Here is a 25,348-nt window from a genome sequence, read left to right on the forward strand (position 1 = left end):
GGTGGAGGAGAGGGGGGAGAGGAAGCCACCTCGGGGGAGAGAAGGGAGAAGAGCCAGTCAGCCTGACCTTGCAGGGCCATTTCATGGACCCTGGCCAGAAGGAGCTCGGTGTCCATGGCTGAGGGACAGGGTCAGTGGTCACCAGCTCTTCCAAAACGTTCCTTGAAAGACCCAGAATTCTCTGGGGCAAAACTTTTCTTGAGCTCAGGCCCAGCCCCATCCCCCCTAACAACCAATCCTTAGTGACCACTCAGCCACCTTGTACCACCCCTGGCCATGCCCCCATCAGTCAAAGCTCTCTCTCCCTAAAGGGGCTCAAGAGGCCTTCATTGCCTGTTTTAACCCCATTTTTGCTGACAATTGTGTCACAACTGTGTGCACTGCACGTGGTTGTGGGGTATTTGTTGCACTTCCCTGTTTGCATAAATGGGTTGCGTTTGGTGGGCTTGCCACCTGACAATTGCAACATGTTGAATAGTTTTTGCTACAGGCATTAAGCATTGTGACTGCAGCATGCAAACCCCCTTGTCCGCTGCCATTTGCAGCTTAAAATGGTTGTAAAGTTGTTGATTTTTGTATTAAAATAACCAACATGCCTACACTTACCTGCTCTGTGCAATGCATTTGCACAGAGCAGCCCAGATTCTCTTCTTCTGGGGGTCCCCCGTCAGTGCTCCAGGCCCCTCCTCTTCATCGGGTGCCCCCCACAGAAAGCTACTTTCCATGGGGGCACAAGTGAGGGCTTGCCCCCTAGTCTGGCTGCTGCGTCCATTGACACAGATAGCGGCACTTGGCCCCACCTCCCACTCCCATGTCAGAGGATTTGATTGAGTGCAGCGGGAGCCAATGGCTCCTGCTTCTATCAATCTCTCCGATGAGAAGAGAGACAGCGGCAGGAGCCGTTGCGCTCGTGCACATTGTTGGATCGGATCGGGCTCAGGTAAGAAATGCGGGGGGGGGCACTGCAGCACAGAAGGTTGCACATTTTCACTGCCCCCCCGCACTTCTAAACCTAGCTTTATTATCCAACTAGAAGTCTTCATGCAGGGAGGGATGCTACTGTAATATAACACAGAAAGTATTGTCACACCCTACCTGTGCTGTCTGGCAGAGGTGTATGAATATTAGCCATAAAAATGATAAGGTTAATTTTAGATTAACACATTATTTGTGATATTGATTGTTGTTTCAGTAGTGTTATTAATTCCAGCTCCCAGTGCTAAAAATACTGATTGTTATAGCAAATAACAATTGTTCTAACTTAGTAAATGTATGTTACAACTGCAGCAGAGATAATGAATCTGCTGTGTTTGAGATGTATCCCTAATTGGGTTGATTGCGGCCAATAAATGTTTACAGACATCAAACCACTGGAATTCCCATGTGGCAGAAAGAATGTCCGTGAGTCAAACATCATGAACAGACCAGTAATGAGAGGATGAATGGCAGGGTCAGCCTGGGCTTCGGCCAGGCCACGTCCCCAACATGTTTCGCTCCACCCCTCGGAGCTTAATTATGGGGATACAGATTAGTATATCTGCCCAGCTCATGGATATTCTTCCTGCCACATGAAGCTTTGAGCCGGGACAAGCTCCGCTCCTGGCCAGCATTCATAGCAGTCAACTATGGACTATACCTCTAATCTGAGTGGTACCCACACTTTTACTTTTGGGTCACTGGAATTCCTATGCCACACAGGTATATGGGCTAGTATCTCCTTGGCACAAAAAACATGTAAGTGCTGGTACCTGCAAATACAGCCAGTGCAAGAAAATATAATCAATAGTCCATTAAAGACAAAATTTAAAAAATTAGCTTTTGCTACAATACTTACTTTTAGGCAATATGCACACTTGGCGCTTGCTCAGCTCTTCTCCAGGCCTTTTCTCCTAGCAGGAGAAAAACAGTGTTAAAAATGCACCTAAATTCCTCTTCCAAACTGGCATATGATGTGGGGACGATGTGGATGATGAGGAGCGGAGTGTGGCCTTAGATTTATGTAAAGTTGTATCACCCAAACTCTCAGACAGGTTATTCAAATTTATATCCTACACCGAGCATATCTCACTCCTCTACGACTGGCTAAGTGCCAAAGAGCACACACTACCACCTGTCTTATGTGCTCCCAAGATGTGGGTATGTTTTACCATCTAATTTGGTCCTGTCCGATGATACAGGGTTATTGGACACAAATTGTGACCTTCATTACACCTTGGGTTCTCTCCGTTAATCCTACACCCGAAACAGTGTCTGCTGGAATTATTCCCTGCTTCAGACCTGGACAAATGCACCAAGGTCTTCTTGCACAAAACCTTATTCTCTGCTAGAAAAGTGTTAGCTAGACAATGGATGAGACCTATACCTCCCTGGTTTACCGACTGGATGATAGAAATAAACCTACTTTCAATGCGTTTTTGATGCAGAAAAAACACACTGAACTGCATGTGGTGTGAACTGGCCCTCAAGCACTAAACGCACCTATCGTTTAGGCGCTTTTAGATGCTTTTACACACGTTTATGCGGGTTCTGCGTTTTCCTGCTGGTATGCTGTTTTTTTATTAGCCTCTAAAAGATCCTGCCTCTAAATGCCTATAAAAATCTGTAAACGCCTATGCAAGGATACACCATGGAGGAGCGTTTTTGATGCCCAGTATGCATGAGGCCTTAATTTGAATCCTTTCCCCACAGTACTTCTGTTTTTCCACAAGAAGTCTGTCTTTTGGGTTGAATAGTGGCCAGCCTCATTTAACCTACTCTCTCTAAACTCAGACTGTCATGGGTCCACCTCCAGCTTGTGAATGGACAAAGAAGCAGAACCTGCACAGTGGTGAGCTGATCTCCGTCACTCTGCTTTCTCCCTTTTTGAGTAAGGTCCTGGTCAGTACATTAAACTGATTGGCTTCTTGTGCTGTTTCTTATTCTTTTGCTGAACAAGGACTGCAAAAGACTGATACCAAGTCAGGCTGGAATAGGCTGTAATATAACGTATTAATAATTAGAGAGCTGCAATTATATCTGCCTAGAGTTCAGACTTCTGTAGCAGGCACCTACTTTCATGTAGGTGACCTTTTTCTGTGTTCAGATTACAAAGTGCAGTTTAATAAAGCAAGAGAAAAAGTACAAAATGGACTTTTTCTATTTCTATGGGCTGCGATGGGCTAGGTGGAAAATGTGATTTACGGATATAATATCTAATCAGCAGCTCCTTCGGGGGTAAGTGCTACACTCAGGGCCGTCTTTAGCGCAGGGCAAACGGGGCACTTGCCCTGGGCCCAATCTTTGTTGGGGGGCCCGCGCTAGCCGTGAATTGGGGCCCCGATCACAGCTTTGCAGAGCGCACAGAGGACACGGGAGGATGTATTCCGCGCTAGCCAGCTGGGTGGGGGCGGGGCCGGGAGCTCCACTGACGCTCTGACCCCACCCACGTGCAGCCTGTGTACTCGGAAAAGAGCTTCTGTAGTGAGAGCCAGTGATCGGAGTGGGAGTGCCAGTGGAGCTTCCGGCCCCGCCCCCTCTATACTGGCTGGTGAATACAGAGGTCCGGGGGCGGGGCCGGTAGCTCCAATGACACTCCCACTCCGATCACTGGCTCTCACTACAGGCGCTCTATTCCGAGTACACAGGCTGCACGTGGGTCAGTGGAGCTCCCGGCCCCGCCCCTCTCAGCTGGCTAGCGCGGAATACATCCTCCCGTGTCCTCTGTGCGCTCTGCAAAGCTGTCATCGGGGCGACCATTCATGGGTGATGTGGGCCCCCAACAAAGCATCAGTGGAGCTCCCAGCTGCTTTAGTGAGAGCAGAGAGTGGAAGCCCCGCCCACAGTCCTGAATGTATGTAGTGAGTTTGGCTGGCCAGGTATGTCCTTACAACCATAGAATGCCTGACTGCTGAAACCCTGAGCTGTGTTATTAAAGCTGTGCATTGCTGAAAGTTCTCTGACCATCCCCTGTATAATGTCTGCAGTCTCTGATTGTCTCCTGTATTATGTCCGCAGTCTCTGATTGTCTCCTGCAGTATTTCCGCAGTCTCTGGTAATCTCCTGCAGTATTTCCGCAGTCTCTGATTGTCTCCTGCAGTATGTCCGCAGTCTCTGGTAATCTCCTGCAGTATGTCCGCAGTCTCTGATTGTCTCTGATTGTCTCCTGCAATACAGTATGTCCGCAGTCTCTGTTAATCTCCTGCAGTATGTCCGCAGTCTCTGTTAATTTCCTGCAGTATGTCCACAGTCTCTGATTGTCTCCTGCAGTATGTCCGCAGTCTCTGATTGTCTCCTGCAGTATTTCCGCAGTCTCTGATTGTCTCCTGCAGTATGTCCGCAGTCTCTGGTAATCTCCTGCAGTATGTCCGCAGTCTCTGATTGTCTCCTGTAGTATTTCCGCAGTCTCTGGTAATCTCCTGCAGTATGTCCGCAGTCTCTGATTGTCTCCTGTAGTATTTCCGCAGTCTCTGGTAATCTCCTGCAGTATGTCCGCAGTCTCTGATTGTCTCCTGCAGTATTTCCGCAGTCTCTGATTGTCTCCTGCAGTATGTCCGCAGTCTCTGATTGTCTCCTGTAGTATGTCCGCAGTCTCTGATTGTCTCCTGTAGTATGTCCGCAGTCTCTGATTGTCTCCTGTAGTATTTCCGCAGTCTCTGATTGTCTCCTGCAGTATGTCCGCAGTCTCTGATTGTCTCCTGTAGTATGTCCGCAGTCTCTGATTGTCTCCTGTAGTATGTCCACAGTCTCTGATTGTCTCCTGTAGTATGTCCGCAGTCTCTGTTAATCTCCTGCAGTATGTCCGCAGTCTCTGTTAATCTCCTGCAGTATGTCCGCAGTCTCTGTTAATCTCCTGCAGTATGTCCGCAGTCTCTGATTGTCTCCTGCAGTATGTCCGCAGTCTCTGTTAATCTCCTGCAGTATGTCCGCAGTCTCTGTTAATCTCCTGCAGTATGTCCGCAGTCTCTGTTAATCTCCTGCAGTATGTCTGCAGTCTCTGATTGTCTTCTGCAGTATTTCCGCAGTTTCTGATTGTCTCCTGCAGTATGTACACAGTCTCTGAGTGTCTCCTGCAGTATGTCCGCAGTCTCTGATTGTCTCCTGCAGTATGTCCGCAGTCTCTGATTGTCTCCTGCAGTATTTCCGCAGTCTCTGATTGTCTCCTGCAGTATGTCCCCAGTCTCTGATTGTCTCCTGCAGTATGTCCGCAGTCTCTGATTGTCTCCTGCAGTATGTCCCCAGTCTCTGATTGTCTCCTGCAGTATGTCCGCAGTCTCTGATTGTCTCCTGCAGTATTTCCGCAGTCTCTGAGTGTCTCCTGCAGTATGTCCGCAGTCTCTGAGTGTCTCCTGCAGTATGTCCGCAGTCTCTGATTGTCTCCTGCAGTATTTCCGCAGTCTCTGGTAATCTCCTGCAGTATGTCCGCAGTCTCTGAGTGTCTCCTGCAGTATTTCCGCAGTCTCTGATTGTCTCCTGCAGTATGTCCGCAGTTTCTGATTGTCTCCTGCAGTATGTCCGCAGTCTCTGATTGTCTCCTGCAGTATGTACACAGTCTCTGAGTCTCCTGCAGAATTTCCGCAGTCTCTGGTAATCTCCTGCAGTGTGTTTACAGTCTCTGATTGTCTCCTACAGTATGTCCGCAGTCTCTGATTGTCTCCTGCAGTATGTCCGCAGTCTCTGTTAATCTCCTGCAGTATGTCCGCAGTCTCTGTTAATTTCCTGCAGTATGTCCGCAGTCTCTGTTAATTTCCTGCAGTATGTCCGCAGTCTCTGATTGTCTCCTGCAGTATGTCCGCAGTCTCTGTTAATCTCCTGCAGTATGTCCGCAGTCTCTGTTAATCTCCTGCAGTATGTCCGCAGTCTCTGTTAATTTCCTGCAGTATGTCCGCAGTCTCTGATTGTCTCCTGCAGTATGTCCGCAGTCTCTGTTAATCTCCTGCAGTATGTCCGCAGTCTCTGTTAATCTCCTGCAGTATGTCCGCAGTCTCTGTTAATCTCCTGCAGTATGTCCGCAGTCTCTGATTGTCTCCTGCAGTATTTCCGCAGTCTCTGATTGTCTCCTGCAGTACGTCCGCAGTCTCTGATTGTCTCCTGCAGTACGTCCGCAGTCTCTGATTGTCTCCTGCAGTACGTCCGCAGTCTCTGATTGTCTCCTGCAGTATGTCCGCAGTCTCTGATTGTCTCCTGCAGTATGTCCGCAGTCTCTGATTGTCTCCTGCACTATGTCCGCAGTCTCTGATTGTCTCCTGCACTATGTCCGCAGTCTCTGATTGTCTCCTGCAGTATGTCCGCAGTCTCTGGTAGTCTCCTGCAGTATGTCCGCAGTCTCTGGTAATCTCCTGCAGTATGTCCGCAGTCTCTGATTGTCTCCTGCATTATGTGTATTAATGTGCCCCTTTACTTGCTCAATTATTTGGGATTGCTCCACTGCTCAGTGAGAGGTAATGATGTGCATGAACCTCTAGCAACCAATCAGCAAACAGTAGTGATCTGCTTTAATCTCTAGCAACCAATCAGTAAGTGCTAATGATGTACTGTAACCCCTAGCAACCAATTAGTGAGCGCTAATAATGTACATTAACCTCTAGCAACCAATCGGCAAGCAGAAATTATGTGTTGTAACCTCTAGAAACCAGCCATTGAGCAGTAATGATAGGCTGTAACCTCTGGCAAACAATTGCAATCGCTGCGTGATCTGCTGCAGTAAACTGATTTTGAGTCTACCTGCTATTTTTTGTATGTCTCAGAATGGAGGGGGGGCCCCAAGAAAATGTTTGCCCAGGGCCCAATCAAAATTAAAGACGGCCCTGGCTACACTTCATAATATGATATATTTAAAAGACAGGAAAATGGATTTGCAGATTAGAGATCACCAGTGGATTTTTTTTTACTATTTTCCCATTTCTAGTGTAGCCAAGTCCCGGGCTTCTCCAGGCCTAATGGTGACAGCTGACATCCTTCTGTGTAGAGTGGGTTACTGAGCTCCCAGTCTTTCACTAGACTTGCTGATCCACTGCCACTGGATCCTCCGAGCTCTTCCAACCTTCTCATTCAGTATCTTCCTCAAGCGTCACACCCACGTCCCTGTTGGGTCCCTAGCTTGGTACTCACAGATACTCCTCAAGCATCACCCCACTAGCCTGCTTGGTCCCTGGCTTGGCACACAACATTGCTCTGCAAGCATCACCTCCACTGACTGGATCCCTGGCTTGACATCTGCTGAAGTTTTCCAATTCTTCACCATCCCCGGTTGGTGAGAATACTGCTCTGGTACTTGCTTCAGCTACTCACAGTGATCCTCGGTAATAAGGTGGATGGTCTCTTAGTGGCGACAGGATCCCCTCTACCTCCGACCATGACAGGTTCTCCGGCCTGCAGAACCGTCACTTCTGGTTGGACTGCAAGCCGCAATCCCAACCCTACTCTGCTCTCTTGCTTCTGGATAGGCCCTCAGACAGCCCAGCAGCCAGATGTCCCCGGGATAGGCCTCAGGCTCTGGCCTAGCAGCCCAGGGCAACACAACACACATCCACCCAAACAGCCGTCCAGGTGGCACAGAACCCTGATCACCTGACCTCACCCAAACAAATAGGCTCTCCCAGTATGCCAAGGGACCTAAGAAAATCCCTACCCCATTCACTCCTTATCTGTCCCTGCAATGCCCTTGTCTTATCTAATACCACCAGATACCCAGCCATTTAATGGCAGAAGAGAGAAGTGCAGCAACTCCAGAACCAGGGTGAAATCAATTGACCTCCTATCAATTGACCAAAGCAACTATCACTTGGCAAATAAATTTACTCGTAACCCTGCCTAAACATCAGGGTGCTACACTAGCTATTATAACATAAAAAAATACTTACTGATACTGATAATATCATTGTTTCCAATCCGTTAAATAAAGTAGGAAGCTTTAATTGCCTGAAGTATGATTAAGCACAATACAGTGTGCCCTCTCTGTATACACGTTTTCTGATTATCCTGTACATGTGCCTGGAACAAGAATGTACTTTCTGGACCTGTGCTAGACAGTCTCATAAGATACTCACTTCATTATAAAAATGAAAGTTTTAAAGGCAGCTGGTAGGAGTCCAACTTCTAGAGGTTATGTAAACTCCAGTGAAGAAATTATTATTACACAAATGATTGTCTGGCACTGCAAAACCTGTAGAGCGAGTTAATAGCATTTTGCCTCTAGTAAAATATCAACTAGAAGACATCAATCTATCTTTCTTCAGATTAGCTTCACAGAAAATGGCTACTTTACTTTTTGTTAAAGGTTTGTTACCATCAAAACGGAAAATGAAGCCTTAGATGCATATACTGAGCACAATATGCCTGTTCAGTGTTTCAAGCCCAACTTCAGGGCTAGCCCCCCACCCCTCACTGCTCTACCTTTTCCCGGATGCCTTCCACTACAGTATTTTTTGCGTTTTTATTTTATACTTACCCTTTTCCAATGTCTTCACAAGGGTCATGTGACACACAGGGTGTGTCCCTTCCTCTAGTTTCTTTCTGGTGGTCCTGGATTATACAGAAAGTGGGGTGAGCATGATGACAACAATGCCTCTCTGTACATCATTATATACATTCATCTTCATATGCATTCATTATCCCAGTGTTCCAGGTTGGATGATGCTAGGCCTCATTGAACCCAGAAGACCAAGGGCATCTTGTGCCGAGAAAGTACTGTGGGAGACAGCTCTGGATTGAATGTAAGTATTGGAGCCTAAACTGCTTTTTTATTTCTAAAAACCTCCAGGAGGTTAACAAAATTCCAATGTTGGGTTTTTAGTTTTGCCCTAGTCAACTGATAATATGGCGATCCTGGAACCCACCTACCAGAAATGCTAGAACACACTGTATCTGCTTCCTGTAGTGGGCGTATTGCTCCGTGGATTGTACTAGATAGTGCAGCGGGTGACCATGCGTCTGACCCAAGTATATTGGATGAAGAACATTGTTTGGAAGTGTTATCTATTCTAAGAAACAGCTCTTCTAAATGATGCAGCCAGGGGGAAGAGATGAAGAGGCTCTATCTTACCTGGTTCCATGGTCCAGTGCTCTCCTCCTCCATCCATAGCTCCAGTCTATGGGCGAAGCCTCAGTGTCATCTTGTACCATACAGGGACTTTAACCTTGCATGGTTGGCTGGGGAGGCTGGCATGTGAATGGAACAGCCTACAGATCAGCTTCAAGGAGCCAGTCAACATGTTGGAGGAAGTCTGCTGAAAGGAGGCGTAATGCAAGTATTTACGTCTTATTCTTCTATCCCTAGACTAAGTGAACAATCTTGACTCTTTAGTAAATTAACCCAATTGCATCATATGAACATGCCCTTCTAGGAATGACCCCCTTTTTGTAGCTAGGGGTATATTATGTCTTTGTGATCAGGAGCACATGATGCAATTTATTCACTTTAAGTCATTCATTAATGTTTTTCTAACTAAGAGACTACTAACTGCTCAGGTACACTACAATGCACTGTCCGTTTCTCTCTGCCCATTAAAAATTTGTTTTCACAAAATAAAATTTTAGTGAGATTGCTTTGGCAGTTGATCCTTTTAAAATAATAGTGATAAACGTCTGGGAACACGTGTTAATGGCTCCCAGACTCTTCACCGTGATTCTAGCGTCATTGACAACTTATACATAGTAAACTGATTGAGTTACATAGAGCTGCGTTGCATGAGTGTAATGATCCAAATTCTAAGGATAGGGTTACACCTATGCATTTTGCAGATTTGCAGAAAGTCTATTTAACATTAGTTGCTATGGGTCACGTTCACTTCTATGCAGTTTCCACCATTGCGTTTTTTGGAAAGATGCAGAGAGCTTTTTTACATGCAGCATGTTCTGTTTTTGGCTCCATAGACTTCAATGGAATCACATAAAAAAACACATAAAAACGCATGTTCATGCATTTTTGGTGAGTTTCCTGCATGACAACAGTCACCTCCTCCTAGCAAATGCAAAACGTGATGGAAAAGAAGCTTAAAAAATGCATCAACCACAAATGCATAGATGTGAACCTAGCCTTAAAGCAGAACTAAACTGTAAAAATAAATTGCGAGCAGGTGGGCTCTTTTTTTCAGAGGAGACATGCTATGTCTTTTGTGCAATAAAAAAATCCTACCTGCCTGTTCACAATCTTCTTTGGAACGTACACTGTACATCCACGGCACATATTCATAGTAATTATGTCATTCTGTCACAGCCAATCAAGATGGTTGAAGATTCCGAACCCAGAAGAAGACCGGGTTCAGTATAATTAACAGAAACTTGTGCTTAACACAAGAGGCTCAATTCACAACACATACAAATCTGGATAAAGATACTTTATTTTAAAAAAGTGAGGGGTATCATGAGATTTAAACATTATGGTCATGTGGCTAAAAATGGAGTGTAAATCCACATAAACTGAACCTAATGGATATCAGTGCATCAGTGAACACAACATGGATAACATTTTTTGTAAATATTTTATTATACCTTTTCATATGACAACACTGAAGAAATTACACTTTGCTACAATGTAAAGTAGTGAGTGTACAGCTTGTATAACAGTGTATATTTGCTGTGTCTTGCCTACAGTCAAGCGTGGTGGTGGGAGTGTCATGGTCTGGGGCTGCATGATTACTGCCAACACTGGGGAGCTGTCAGGGCTGGCTCAGCCCTTCCTTCGCTGAGCTGGCCGCACAGCTGTCGGCTAATTGCCAGCTCTCATCTCTCTCCACAGTTAACCGGCTGTTGTGGATCTGCTCTTCAGTCTCGCCTACTTAAAGATCTCCAGCTCACTTCATTCCTGCCTTTGCCTTGGTCACATCACAAGAAACCATCTCCTGCATTCCTGTTTAAAGACTGGCTTTGCTGACATCCCTTCTGGCTCCCTATCCCGCTTGCTGTTCCTCTACTTGGATCCCTGACTTCTGGCCTGGCTGATTACCCGATCTGGTTACTGAACTCTGGCTTGGCTGATTACCCGACCTGGTTACTGAACTCTGGCTTGGCTGACTACCCGATCCGGTTTCTGGACTTTGGCTATGCTTTGACCACGCTTACTCTATTTACCTTTTTATTTTTATTAATAAACAAGTGTGATTTTACTGTACTTCTGTCTCAGTCTGGTTCATGGTTCCTGACAGGAGATACAGTTCATCAAGGAAACCATGAATGCCAACATGTACTGTGACATTCTGAAGCATAGCATGATCCCCTCCCTTCTGAGACTGGGCCGCAGAACAGTATTCCAACATGATAAGGACCCCAAACACACCTCCAAGATGACCACTGCCTTGCTAAAGAAGTTGTGGGTAAAGGTGATGGACTGGCCAAGCATGTCTCCAGACCTAATCTCTATTGAGCATCTGTGGGGCATCCTCAAATGAAAGGTGGAGGAGTGCAAGGTCTCTAACTTCCACCAGCTCAGTGATGTCATCATGGAGGAGTGGAAGAGGACTCCAGTGGCAACCTGTGACATACTGAAGCAGAGCATGATTCCCTCCCTTCAGAGACTGGGCCACAGGGCAGTATTCCAACATAACGACCCCAAACTGCCTTACTAAAGAAGTCGAGGATAAAGGTGATGGACTGGCCAAGCGTGTCTCCAGATGTAAACCCTATTGAGCATCTGTGGGGCATCCTCAAACAAGAGGTGGAGGAGCGCAAGGTCTCTAACATCCACCAGCTCCGCAGTGTCATCATGGAGGAGTGGAAGAGGACTCCAGTGGCAACCTGTGAAGCTCTGGTGAACTCCATGCTCAAGAGGGTTAAGGCAGTGCTGGAAAATAACGGTGGCCACACAAAATATTGACACTTTGGGCCCAATTGAGATATTTTCACTTGGGTGTGTACTAACTTTTGTTGCCAGTGGTTTAGACATTCATGGCTGTGCATTGAGTTATTTTGAGGGGACAGCAAATGTACACTGTTATACAAGCTGTACACTCACTACTTTAAATTGTAGCAAAATGACTGAAGTCATTTCTTCAGTGTTGTCGCATGAAAAGATATAATAAAATATTTACAAAAATGTGAGGGGTGTACTCACTTTTGTGAGATACTATATATATATATATATATATATATATATATATATATATATATACACATACATACATATACATATACACACACACACACACACACACACGAATGTGTGTTTGAGCTTTGAGGTACACACCCTAACGCAATAGGCTGCGCACACCTATGCTCCTAGGTTTACTAGCATACCTTCCAACTTTTTGAGATGGGAACAAGGGACACCTTTTAGCAAAAAGTATGTAGGCATAGAACACACACCCATCACACCCTTTAAAGGAGAATTAAAAAAGATTTGTTAAACCCACATGCTTTTGTTTTTGTATTTTTTCCCCTACTATTCCTTTATATTGGCTTTTGACATTTACATATGCAGCAATTTAGAAATTGGATGAAAAATTATGCACTGGGAAACACTTTTTGAAATATAAGTAGTGCTTTTTATACACAACTATATAGATCAGACCAAAAAGAGGGAAAAATGAGGCGGAAACAGGGACAGAGGGACTTTGTTCCAAATCAAGGACAGTTTCTTGAAATCAGGGACAGTTGGGAGCTATGATACTAGGCCTAGTATAACACTGAATAGCACCACACTTTCATGAGTGGGAGAAAAGCTTTACTAGGACACTGCATGTAGTACATCTGTCAACACACATCTGACAGAAGACTTGCATATTACCTTGTAACAAAAATCTGCGCGTTTCTTATTTATTGTCAGACAGTGCTGAAAGGACCTGTATAATGTCACCCTTATGTGGATGTTCATGTGCACAACCTTGTGCTTACTGTCATGAATAAACACACCTGACAGTACGATCGTACATCCCTTCAGGCAACTACATCTTCTCATTCACATTCTTGGGGACGTAGACATGAGGGAAGCTCCTGCAGCCCTTCTTTAAAGGGAATGTGTAGTGGCTTTGTGCATTTCTCTCTTTTTTTTTTTTTTGGGTTAAGAAAAAAAAAATCTAAATATTTTTGTAACTTAAATATTGCATATGAATATTATGAAGTCATTTCTCCAGGCAGGAGGATTCTTAGACTTCTTTTTACATGTTTATCTCTTATCTAATTACAACCTGTTGAAAAACTATTTTTACAAGCTCCATGGCTCAAGCTGTAATATACACACACACACACAGCTGAACTGGTCACCCCGGTGGCTTGTGCCATTAATGCATCACTATTTTAAAGACAGCTAAAAGTTTGATTTATTAATTAGATAAATAAAAGCAGGAAAACATATAGTGGTTTCTGAGCTGTCTCTTTAAAACCGCTTGCCGACCGCATTATTTGAATGTACAGCAGCAAGATGGCTTTCCTGCGCTGGATCACGTACCTAGTCTATGTTAACAAGGCAGAGCTCTGTTCTGTCAGCAGGGATCTGATGGAATTTCTTTCTCTGCAATGCAGGAAATAAAACCCATTTGATCCCTGAGACCCCTTTCACACTGGGGTGGTTTTCAGGTGCTTTAGTGCTGGAAATAGCTGTATACAGCGCTCCCAAAACACCCCTGCCCATTGGAATGAATGGGCAGCGCTTTCAAAGCGGCTTTAAAGCGCAAAATAGGAGTTTTAAACACCTTTTTTGGGGGTTAAAAGCGCCCCACTAGCGGCCGAAAAGTGAGGCTTAAACAGTGGTAAAGCTCCGCTAAAACGAGCGGCGCTTTCGTGCTAACGCAGCGGTGGCCCCAGTGTGAAAGGGGTCTTAGTTAAAGCACCTCCCACAGTACACCAAAGCACTGGCTAGGCACACATTTAACCCTTTGATTGCCCTAGGTATGTAACCCCTTCCCAGCCAGTGGATTAGTACAGTGACAGCTTTTCTTAGCACTGATCACTGTATTAGGCTTCATGTACACTGCTACTGGTAAACGGACGTTAAGGAGCAGTTGGGTGTTTTTTTCAGCTGCCCATGAACTCTCCTCTATGTTATCTTATCAGTACATGTACACAGGGTCGTTTATAGTAGTTTCTACGCAGTTGAGTTTAGAAGCATTTTTTGGAAAGCAAAAAAATGCATTCAAGACGGATATTCAGAGGCATTTGAAAGGGCAAATGCCTGTAACAGCTTGTAAACGCGTGTAAATGCAGTAACTCACATTTAGCTGCATTTCGTTTACAGGCATTTTTTTTTATTGACTATTTGCAAAAAAAAAAAAAAAACGCTTCTTAACGCAAACGCAGCATGTAAATGCGGCAAAATGGACATTTTTAAAGGTCAGTTACTATCTGTCAAGTTAAATCGCCCAGGAGAGGTTTTGAAACGTCCTGTGTACATTAAGCCTTAGTGTCACTGGTTCCCACAATGTGTCAGATTGTCTGCCGCAATATTGCAGTCCCGCTATAAGTCGCTGATCGTTGCCAATACTAGTAAAAAAATTAGTAAAAATTCCAGTATATATCCCATAGTTTGTGGATGCTATAACTTTTGTGCAATCAATATAAGCCTACTGGAATTTTTTTTACCAAAAATATGTAGCAGAATGCACACTGGGCCAAATTTATGAAGAAATTTGATTTTTGATTTTTTTTTTATTGGATATGTTTTATAGCAGAAAGTAATATATATATATATATATATAGCGCAAAAAAATAAAAAACCCACCATAACAAAGCTCTATTTGTGGGAATAAAAGGACATACATTTAATTTGGGTACAGCATTGCACAACCGCCCAATTGTCAGTGCCATATCGCAAAAAATGGCCTGGTCATGAAGGGGGTAAATCCTCTGGAGGTCAAGCGGTTAATTAACTCATCGTGTTCTGGGAAGCTATTGTCATGCATTAAGGCTGGATTCACACCTATGCATTTTTTGTGCTTTTTGCATTTTGCAGATTTGCACTACAGATCATGTTCCATAGGAAAATTGACAGTTACTTACCGATAACTGTTTTTCTGGGATATCTTCCAGGACGGCACACCTGAGATGAGAGGCTCCTCCCTACAGGAAACACAATCAATCGACAGCTGTTTTAAGTCCCCACCCTTCCCCTTGATCCTCAGTTTGTAGAGAAGTAACTCCTGAACCTGGTTCACAAGGGAAATCATTCCTCATAGGTACTCACCTTCTAGTGTTCTACCATTTTCCCTCCTCCAACGGGTGGGAAGTAGGCCTGCCGTCCTGGAAGATATCCCAGAAAAACAGTTATCGGTAAGTAACTGTCAATTTTCTCTAGTCATCTTCCAGGACGGCACACCTGAGAGGATAATCAAGTACCTCAGGCCTACCTTAGGGTGGGACCACTGCAAGACCCTCTTGGCGGACCTTGGTTCTGCAGTGAGTTTTACCTCCATTCCATATGCTTGATGAAGGTATCTTAGCTGGATCATGCGGCTGATCTGCAGGTCTACTCCACCGATGTCCCTGCCTTCTCTGCTTCGGATGCAGGACCTAGGTGGAGTGGGCTCTTAAAGATGGAATCAGAAAACATGTTAAACTTGTAGGTTATCAATGTTGCCTATCTCACACATCTAACAACCATGGCCTATTGTGCCTGTAGGTGCTACTTAGAACCCTTAAAGATTAATCAGAGACCTGTGTTGTAAGACAAGGACACTAATTGATCACCAAGAGGGCCTGTCTTAACCATAGGTGTGCGCAGCCAATTTCATTAGGGTGTGCACCCTAAAGCTCAAACACCCATGCATGTGTGTGTGTCTACATATATATGACCCCGGCAAATTGATCTCTCTGCTGCCACAGTGAAAGAGAAGAGCATAGACACTTCTCTTATGGCAGAGCCAGCAAGATGTAGATCTTTCACATGTTCCTGCTGCTACACAGAGCGATAATACTAATGCGCATGGGGTGATTAGGGTGTGCCTGGGCACACCCTGTGCGCACGCCTATGGTCTTAACACTATCCTGTTCAGGGAAAGAAAACTGCAAAAAAAGGTGGGCCCCTAACAGACAACCTTTTTTGTTCATTTTTATCTTTACATCAGCAAAGACTAAAGGGAAGCCTACTTAAGGGTAATAGATTAACCGAGGCTTAATCCCTGGGTTTAAGGCATGCCCACTCTGTGGCTTTACTTACGCCTGAGTGTCTACTTCAGGAGAATAAAGTCCATAGCAGGAGTATAACACTTATACTGCTACATCTAGTTCTGCTAGAAGGGTGAGATGAAGGCCATGCACCGAGCCATAACCTATTCGGTCGGATATACATCTTTATACTTCATCTTCAGGTCATAATATTCCTCTGAACAGAACTTCCCAAGTTCTTACTAAGCAGGGTGATTCTTTATCGCCTTCTTCCAGTGTCCTATAACCCTACTGGGCTTCAACCCTAGGAAATGGTTCCAGCATCCCTGAATGTAAGGGGCTGAGGCTTTCTGACATGTGACGTCTGCAGCCAGAACTCCAGGCCCCTCCACGGAAAAGAGGGCTGAAATACAAAAGGTGATGCATGCATTATTAATATCACAAATTAAAAAAGACCATAGATTGTGGACCCAGCACAATAGATTTAGACAGAAAGGACACAAGCATAGACAATAATGTGTATCTGAGTGTGGCTAGCTAAACCAACTTATCAAATATGGGAGAGACCCAAATCTGAACTTCAATGTAGACAAACAGTCCTCACAGTCTGGTTTTCTGATGTACAGCCAATCTGTAAAAACATTAAGATACACGCAAACCCTCAGCCTTGGTTCACACTGGGACGACTTGTCAGGCGACCTAGTCACCTGACAAGTAGCGTCCTGTTCTGTGCAATGGAGCCATTCTAAATCGGCACGATGCAAGTCGCTCCGACTTAGAAAAAGGCTCCTGTACGACTTTGGGGGCGACTTGTATTGACTTCTATACAGAAGTCGTTTCGCAAGTCGCCGCTGAGTCGTGTCCTGGGTCGCCTGAGGCAGTCGCGCTGTAAGTCGTGCTGCCTCAGTGTGAACCGACCCTAAATGCTGCGTGTTTCTGAAGTGCAGCTAGCTAGGTCATAACTGATATATATACATAAAGGACGGGAGTCCTGTTTACGGTGGAGTTTTACTGATGTACCGCAAAACAGGGCCATAAATATAAGACAGAAAGACCCAAACTTCTATGTTGCGTATTTCTGATGAACCACCAAATACAGTTATAAGATCAATATGGCCCTGGCTAGCTAAACCAACATAAGACAATATCTTTTCTGTTATGCAGTTCTGTAGTGCAGTCACATAGAACCAACACGGAAAGGACCCAAGCAACCTGCAGCATTGTGTTTTTCCGAAGTGCAGTAAGGCAAGGGAATCTGAAACAGAAAGCACCAACAAGCTTCAATGTTGAGTATTTCTGCTGTACAGCAACATAAAAACAGACAGCCTTCCTAGCTGCGATCTTTCTGGTGTATTGCAAAGCAAGGCAATAAACTCCATGATGTCTATTCTTGTGTGTAGCAAAACCTCAACCAGAAGGGAACTTCGGGCTCCCACACCTGTGCGACCCAACCTGCAACCGCAAAAATGCAAGAGAATCACTATGGCTTCCAATGGGAACCATTTGTGTCTGTGCAACTCCAGGTCGCAGCACCACCAAGCAGACCCTGCTTTCTGGATCCACAGACCTCAAGATTACACAGGTCGCAGGTAACTTGCAATTTTCAGGTTGAACAAGCGAGGGGTCCCCAATGCTCTATCTCCCTGGAGGCGTGCAGCCAACAACACCCTGCTGTGTATCCCTAAGAAGCAGCAAGGTAGAACAATGAGAAACAGAAAAGACATCGCTCACTGCTGTGCCTTTCTGATATGCAGCCGATAAGGCAGTAAATATAGGACATACAGGACACAAACAATCTTCAATCTTTGTGTATGTCTGATGTGTAGTAATATACCAATACTGAGCAGATATGCCACCATCCTCAATGTGTCTCCCTGCTGAGGCAGCAAAAACAAATCAGAAAAGGACAAGCAACCTTCACTGCTGTGTCCTTTCTGATATGCAGCCAATAAGGCAGTAAATGTAAGACATAAAAGGACAGACAACCTTCAATCTTGTATATGTCCGATGTGCAACAATATAACAATCTGAATAGAGATAGCACATCCATATTGAAGGGATTTGGCATGCGACTCAACATGTCAAATCGCATGCCTAAAATCGGCAACCTTTGCCGTTAATAGCACGGTCAGCCCGACGCCACTTTGCGGGGCTGCACCGATTACCAAAGGCAGTACTAGTACTACCCCTGGCACAGGTTCAATTTGTATTTCCCAATAATTCAGGACCATCAATCTTCACTACTGCCCATCTAATAAGCAACCAATAAGGCAGTAAAACAGGACACACAAAAAACCCCAGACAGAACTCAATTTTGAGTATGTCTGATGTGCAGCAATATAACAAATATGAGCAGAGATGTCATAAGACTAAATGATGTGCATTTCCGCCATGCATCACAAAACCAGAAAGTACAGACCACCTTCCCTGTTGTATCTTTCTGATCTGTAGCCAAATAAGGCAGTACCTTTAGGATATAAACAGACAACAACAAAGCTTCAGTGCAGTGCATTTCTGATGTACAGCACTATATCCCTTATGAGCAGAGATGTCACAAATCTCAATGTGTATTTCTGCTGTGCCCCAAAACATCCCAGCAAGGACAAACCTTCACTACTGAGCTCTACTGGTGTGCAACCAAGGAGGAGTCATGGTGTATCCCTTTATGAAATAACCAAACAGAGCAATTTGATCCCTAGGCATAGCCTGGGCTGTAGATACTAACACTTCACCCCCCAGTGAAGGAACAAATTCTAAAAATGGTTAGACACCTTACAATAGTAGCTGTTGTCCTACCTTACCTCCGTGGACTGAGCAAACGCTAGCCAGCTCACACACAGGTGGGGCTGATCAGAAACTAAAGTCTCAATGAGCCCAGCCCTAGAGGCCAATTTAGGACAGCCTCTAGAAAAGGTGGTCACCAATTTAGCCTGGAGGAAAATAGCCACCTGCAGGCTTTAAACAAGCAATCATGTATCTAGCTCTTGCATATGTTTGCACAGAAAATCCTTAATTAAAGGATATAGGAAGCGATTTATGGTAAATCGCCTTTAGATCTGTCACTGAGTTGACTGCAGCCCAAACCAACCAAAAGGTTTTTCTTACCTCCTGCACTTCAATATAACCACAATGTAAAGGTGGAGTGGGAGGTTGGAGCTTAGGACTTCAGATTCCTAGCAGCTGGGCTAATAGGGCCATATAACCTAGTGCACCTGCTGACCAGGAGAGCTTACTCCTGAATCCTTCAACCATTGCACAATCCATAAATTGTTCAGTGGTATACCTGGCCTGTAAGGAACTCTTTGTATCTACCAGGTCCTCCCCCCCCCCCCCCCCGCTCTATTCATCCCTACTAATGTCCCACAACCGGACATGTAGGGAGAGTGTTGGAAACCTACTGTTGTGATCACCACAGTGTCTCTGCTGTAAGAGAGAGCTAGCTGTGGATGGTGGTTTTAGCAGTAGCTTCTGGGCTATTTTGTTATGCAGACCCCAGGTCCTGCACTGCACCACTTAGTAAATTCAGGGGGAAGGGGAAGAAATGCCTTACCTACCTCTTTCCCATCTGAGGTGGTTTAGGCACACTCACTCCTCTGCACTACTTGTCCACCATACAGCATCTCTGATGTAAGAGGGAGCTGTAGCTGGTGTTTTTAGCAGAAGCTTCTATTTGGCTATTTGAGGCTATTTGAATCCAGACCCCAGGGGAGATTATCTCAAATGCCCAGAAACCATCTGGCTGGGATTGGGGATTTTGCAGCTAAATTCCCAAGGTAAAGGAAAGTACTCACCGTTGTAGTCTTCCCCTTTTTCCACAGCCACAGGGCTTGCTTTTCCATCCTTATGGTCCACACGCAAGGAGGATAGCCGCCAAAGTGCCCCCCCCAACTGCTAGGCTGTGTCCTGCCAGTCAGTATATACATCTGGGGGGGGCAATGCCGTACGTTCCTCATTCCCTTCTGAGGTGGTTTAGGCAGACATCCACCGTAGTGAACTGGTGCCTCCTCGAAAGGAGGATGTGGGCGCCTGCTCCTGCTGACTCTCAGCCTTCCCACCTGGGTAAGAACGCAGGTCGTTCAGGCGGCGCCCTCCCCAGCAGCCCACGCGAGCTACCAGGGGCCCAGGAGTCGGGGGCCCTGGAAAGAACTGACAGCCAGCACCCCTGTCTGAACGGACGCCCGGACAGGTAAGGGGGGGAGACAGGAAAAAGGCCCCTGAAGTTCTGGGGACACCACTGTACCCAGGGGCCTTCAGCTCTCAGGGGGGCTCTTCCAGTTTCTGCTGCCCCCCCTGAGGAAAGGATAGGGGAACCCCCCAGGAAGGATAAATATATCCGGCCAGACCCAGAGGCCCATCAGGTACTAACCAGGCCCGACCCTGCTTTGCCTCCGAGATCATACGAGATCGGGTAGGCGGCGCCCTCTTTCACTTTCAGGGTGATGTGGCCGTAGGCCTTCCCCAGGCATTTGGTCCGGCTCCCAGGGGGGGACCACCAGCCACAGGCTTCGGTCATTTGGAAAAAAACAAACGGTTTCGCTGTGTAGGGAGAAACACAATCAAAAACTGAGGATCAAGGGGAAGGGTGGGGACTTAAAACAGCTGTCGATTGATTGTGTTTCCTGTAGGGAGGAGCCTCTCATCTCAGGTGTGCCGTCCTGGAAGATGACTAGAGAAATAATGTTAAATGGACTGTAGTGCAAATCTGCAAAATGCAAAAAGCACTAAAAATGCATAGGTGTGAATCCAGCCTTAATAGTCATTTAAATAATATATACCATATGCATGGTACAAAATATACTGATGTAAAAAAAACTATAATAAGACTGACCAAAATAATCGTAGTTTTTGTTTAAAAGGAACCTGTCACAGAGCAAAACAAACAACACAAGACTCTGAGAAAAGCAGCTTTGCCCTGACTCATGTATTATTGACTAGCTCCAAGCAAAGCTAAATCTACTTATCCTTGTTACTAGTGAAATTACTGACCTACAGGTAGCATGCAGAATGGTTTACTTCAAATGGGATTTTATGCACAATATTTGAAACAATGAACATAGGAAATGTCCATCGGTGGTAGGTTTTTAAGGTTGCAACTAATATCTAGCCATTTCACACAATGCAGTTTCCTACAACAGTGGCCTGTTGGAAACATGCCCTTTGTGTAAGGAAGGAATTCCAAGTGGACAAACCCAAATATGCAGAACATTTTCATCCTAGTTTCTCCTTTAAATGTTCTTTTTTCCTCCCACAAGAGTTTTGTCTACAGAACCTGTAATACATTCAAACCAATCAGATTTCAGCTGCTGTTTTTCTGTGGGAGATGACGGTTCTCATGTGGTTCATCAGATGGTGAACACAGCTGGTATTAAATAATGCAGCTTTTTCAGATTTACTGGCAAGTCTAAAAGCTGACAGGCTACTTGTTCTTGTTGTAATATTATCTGTGAATAGCATTTGAATAGTGATTTCTATAATATGCCTTGCTGTCTGAATACTTGTTAATTATGCGTTTGCATTCCGGCTGCTCCTTGAAGACGTCACACGACAAAACGGAGATAGAGCAGGGCCAGGATGCTGAGGACATCGCCATTGCCAGTTCACACTTGCAGTCTATGTCAGGTCTTGCGGTAGAGTTGCCACCTCATCCCTTTAAACCCAAACACCTTTGAATTACACAGGTTCTGAGGCTAATTAAATGCAGATAAGGCACCAAGTGAGTTTAATTACCACCTTAATCAGCCACAGAACCTGTGTAATTAATATGTGTTCGGCAGGGCTTTTTTTCAACCGGAACTCACTGGAACTGCGTTCCGGAACCTCTGGCAGCCCCTCTCCCAGTGCTGTGTTTTGGCCTAGGCCAACAAGGCCCAGGCCTAGGGCGGCACTTTGTGGGGGGTGGCAAAAAAGCCGCCCCCCCCCCACTAAAACGGCACCCGCACTCCTCCCGCACAGGAACCGTCAAGCCGCCCCGTAAAGCCGTGATTCTCTTTTTCTCTGAATGGCCCTCTGCTGTGGCCAATTATGGGGAGGGAAACAGCGGGGAGGAAGCTGGGCGGCGGCACGGCGAAACCAATTAGAGCCGCTCTCTCTCTTCTCCGTTCAGCTGACAGAAAGGGGAGGGGGGGCGAGCTGGGGAGTTCTCTGGTAAATGGAGCAGCAGATCTGTGACAGGGAGAGGAGAGATGCAGGCTGTCTGTGTATCTCCCCCGCTCGCCTCCCTCCCCGTTCTGTCAGCCGAAGGGAGAAGAGAGAGAGAGCGGCTCTAATTGGTTTCGCCGTGCCGCCGCCCAGCTTCCTCCCCCGCTGTTTTCCACCCCATAATTGGCCACAGCAGAGGGCCAATCAGAAGACTCTGGGGGCATCTTAGGAAAAGTAATCCCTAAAGAATGGCGGCCCCTGTGTGTGTCCACAGACATCATGCTACAGCCCCCAGCATGCATACACTCTGCTGGGGGGGGCTTACAGGAGGAGAAAAAGAGAATACTGTGCTGGGGGAAGCCAGATAGGGAGCCACACTGTACCACTGTACCCCTACCACCAGACAGCCACGCTGTACCCGCACCACCAGAGCCACGCTGTACCCGCACCACCAGAGCCACGCTGTACCCGCACCACCAGAGAACCACGCTGTACCCGCACCACCAGAGAGCCACGCTGTACCCGCACCACCAGAGCCACGCTGTACCCGCACCACCAGAGAGCCACGCTGTACCCGCACCACCAGAGCCACGCTGTACCCGCACCACCAGAGCCATGCTGTACTCACACCACCAGAGCCACGCTGTACCCGCACCACCAGAGCCATGCTGTACCCGCACCACCAGAGCCATGCTGTACCCGCACCACCAGAGGGCCACGTTGTACCCGCACTACCAGAGCCACGCTGTACCCGCACCACCAGAGAGCCACGTTGTACCCGCACTACCAGAGCCACGCTGTACCCGCACCACCAGAGCCACGCTGTACCTGCACCACCAGAGCCACGCTGTACCCGCACCTCCAGAGCCACGCTGTACCCACACCATCAGAGAGCCACGTTGTACCCGCACCACCAGAGCCACGCTGTACCCGCACCACCAGAGCCACGCTGTACCCGCACCACCAGAGAGCCATGCTGTACACGCACCACCAGAGAGCCACGCTGTACACGCACCACCAGAGAGCCACGCTGTACACGCACCACCAGAGAGCCACGCTGTACACGCACCACCAGAGAGCCACGCTGTACATGCACCACCAGAGAGCCATGCTGTACACGCACCACCAGAGGGGGAGAAAGATAAGGCCACTGCCAGGGTAGAGACATGCTACACTACTGACTAGAGTTGGCCTGGGCAACCCAGAGTGAGCGAACGTCCAGCCGGAGGAATCACTGTTGCAGTTTCACCGGGTCTGGTAAGAGAGCCTGTTGGCCATTATCCATTACTGTTCCCAGGAACTGAGCCATTAGGAAGTACCTAACCTGATATCCTCTAGGCCAACCCTAGTGACGCCACTGTCCCAGAGCCCACAACAAGTTACGGCACTGAATTTCGGTAACTGGCCAGACAGGGATGCGCCAGCATGGGCACCCAGGACATCTGCCGCCTGGAGTCCCACAAGCGTCGATGGGCTTTCCGTAGCAGCCGACACCTCTCTCCCCACTGTCAGCTACACACACTCAGTACACAGCCAGGAGGAGGAGGAGCCACAGAGGAGGGACACGACTTCAGTGCAAGAGCCTCCCAAAGCACCCAGCACATATCCCCTTACCCCCCAAATGAAAAGATGCTGTATCACTCACTGTCCTCCTTCCGTGGTGTCCCTCTGTCCTCCCATGAAGATGACAGGGCGGATCTTAAAAAGGAAGGGGTGTGGCCTTGACAGGAAGGGGTGGGTCATAGTTAACTTAGGGGGTGCGTGAGCTTAGTCAGGCCTAGGGCAGCACAAAACCTAAATACACCACTGCCCTCTCCTCTCCTGGGAGTGACACGTCTGCTGTCTGCACGATCATCAGATGCATGTCTCCCATCCCTGCAGCTGCCTGTCTCACTCACACACTGCAGAACGAAGCTGTCTCCTCCCCCTCCTCCTTCTCATTCAGCTCTGTATACACAAGAGGAGGGGGAGCAGGAACACGCGCTGACTTTAGGTCTGTACAAACTTTTCTATTGCTTTATAGATAGACAGGGAAGAGGGGGGAGAGTGGCTGGGATAGGGAAGCAGGAAACAAAAACGATGTACACTTGGTGGTGTGATTGGGTGGTTAGGAGGATATGTGCTTTGGTATGAGAAAGGAAATATGCCAGAAATCAGTGTGGGATTAATTTGAAACCTGACAGCCCCTTCCAGCACTAGCTCCCCTCTCCCCCCCTTCCAGCATTAGCCCTCCCCCCCCTCTTCCAGCACTAGCCCTCTTCCCCCCCCTTCCAGCACTAGCCCTCCCCCCCTTCCAGCACTAGCCCTCTCCCCCCCTCCTTCCAGCGCTAGCCCTCTCCCCCCCCTTTCCAGCACTAGCCCTCTCCCCCACCTTCCAGCTCTAGCCCTCCCCCCCTTCCAGCACTAGCCCTCCCCCCCTTCCAGCACTAGCCCTCCCCCCCTTCCAGCACTAGCCCTCTGTCCCCTTCCAGCACTAGCCCTCCCTCCCCCCCTTCAAGCTCTAGCCCTCCCTCCCCCCCTTCCAGCTCTAGCCCTCTCCCCCTTCCAGCACTAGCCCTCTCTCCCCCCCTCCCAGCACTAGCCCTCCCCCCCCCCCAGCACTAGCCCTCTCTCCCCCCTTCCAGCACTAGCCCTCTCCCCCCCCCCTTCTAGCACTAGCCCTCTCCCAGCACTAGCCCTCTCCCAGCACTAGCCCCCTTCTAGCACTAGCCCCCCCCCCTTCCAGCTCTAGCCCTCTCCCCCCCTTCCAGCTCTAGCCTTCTCCCCCCCTTCCAGCTCCAGCCCTCTCTCCCCCCCTCCCAGCACTAGCCCTCTCTCCCCCCTTCCAGCACTAGCCCTTTCCCAGCACTAACCCTCTCCCAGCACTAGGCCCCTTCCAGCACTAGCCCTCTCCCCCCCCTCCTTCCAGCACTAGCCCCCCCCCCCTTCCAGCACTAGCCCTCTACCCCCCCTTCCAGCACTAGCCCTCTGTCCCCTTCCAGCACTAGCCCTCCCTCCCCCCCTTCCAGCTCTAGCCCTCCCCCCCTCCCAGCACTAGCCCTCTCTCCCCCCTTCCAGCACTAGCCCTTTCCCAGCACTAACCCTCTCCCAGCACTAGCCCCCTTCCAGCACTAGCCCTCTCCCCCCCCTCCTTCCAGCACTAGCCCCCCCCCTTCCAGCACTAGCCCTCTGTCCCCTTCCAGCACTAGCCCTCCCTCCCCCC

Source organism: Aquarana catesbeiana, linkage group LG05 (assembly GCF_042186555.1).
Source record: "Aquarana catesbeiana isolate 2022-GZ linkage group LG05, ASM4218655v1, whole genome shotgun sequence".
Classification (NCBI taxonomy): Eukaryota; Metazoa; Chordata; class Amphibia; order Anura; family Ranidae; genus Aquarana; species Aquarana catesbeiana.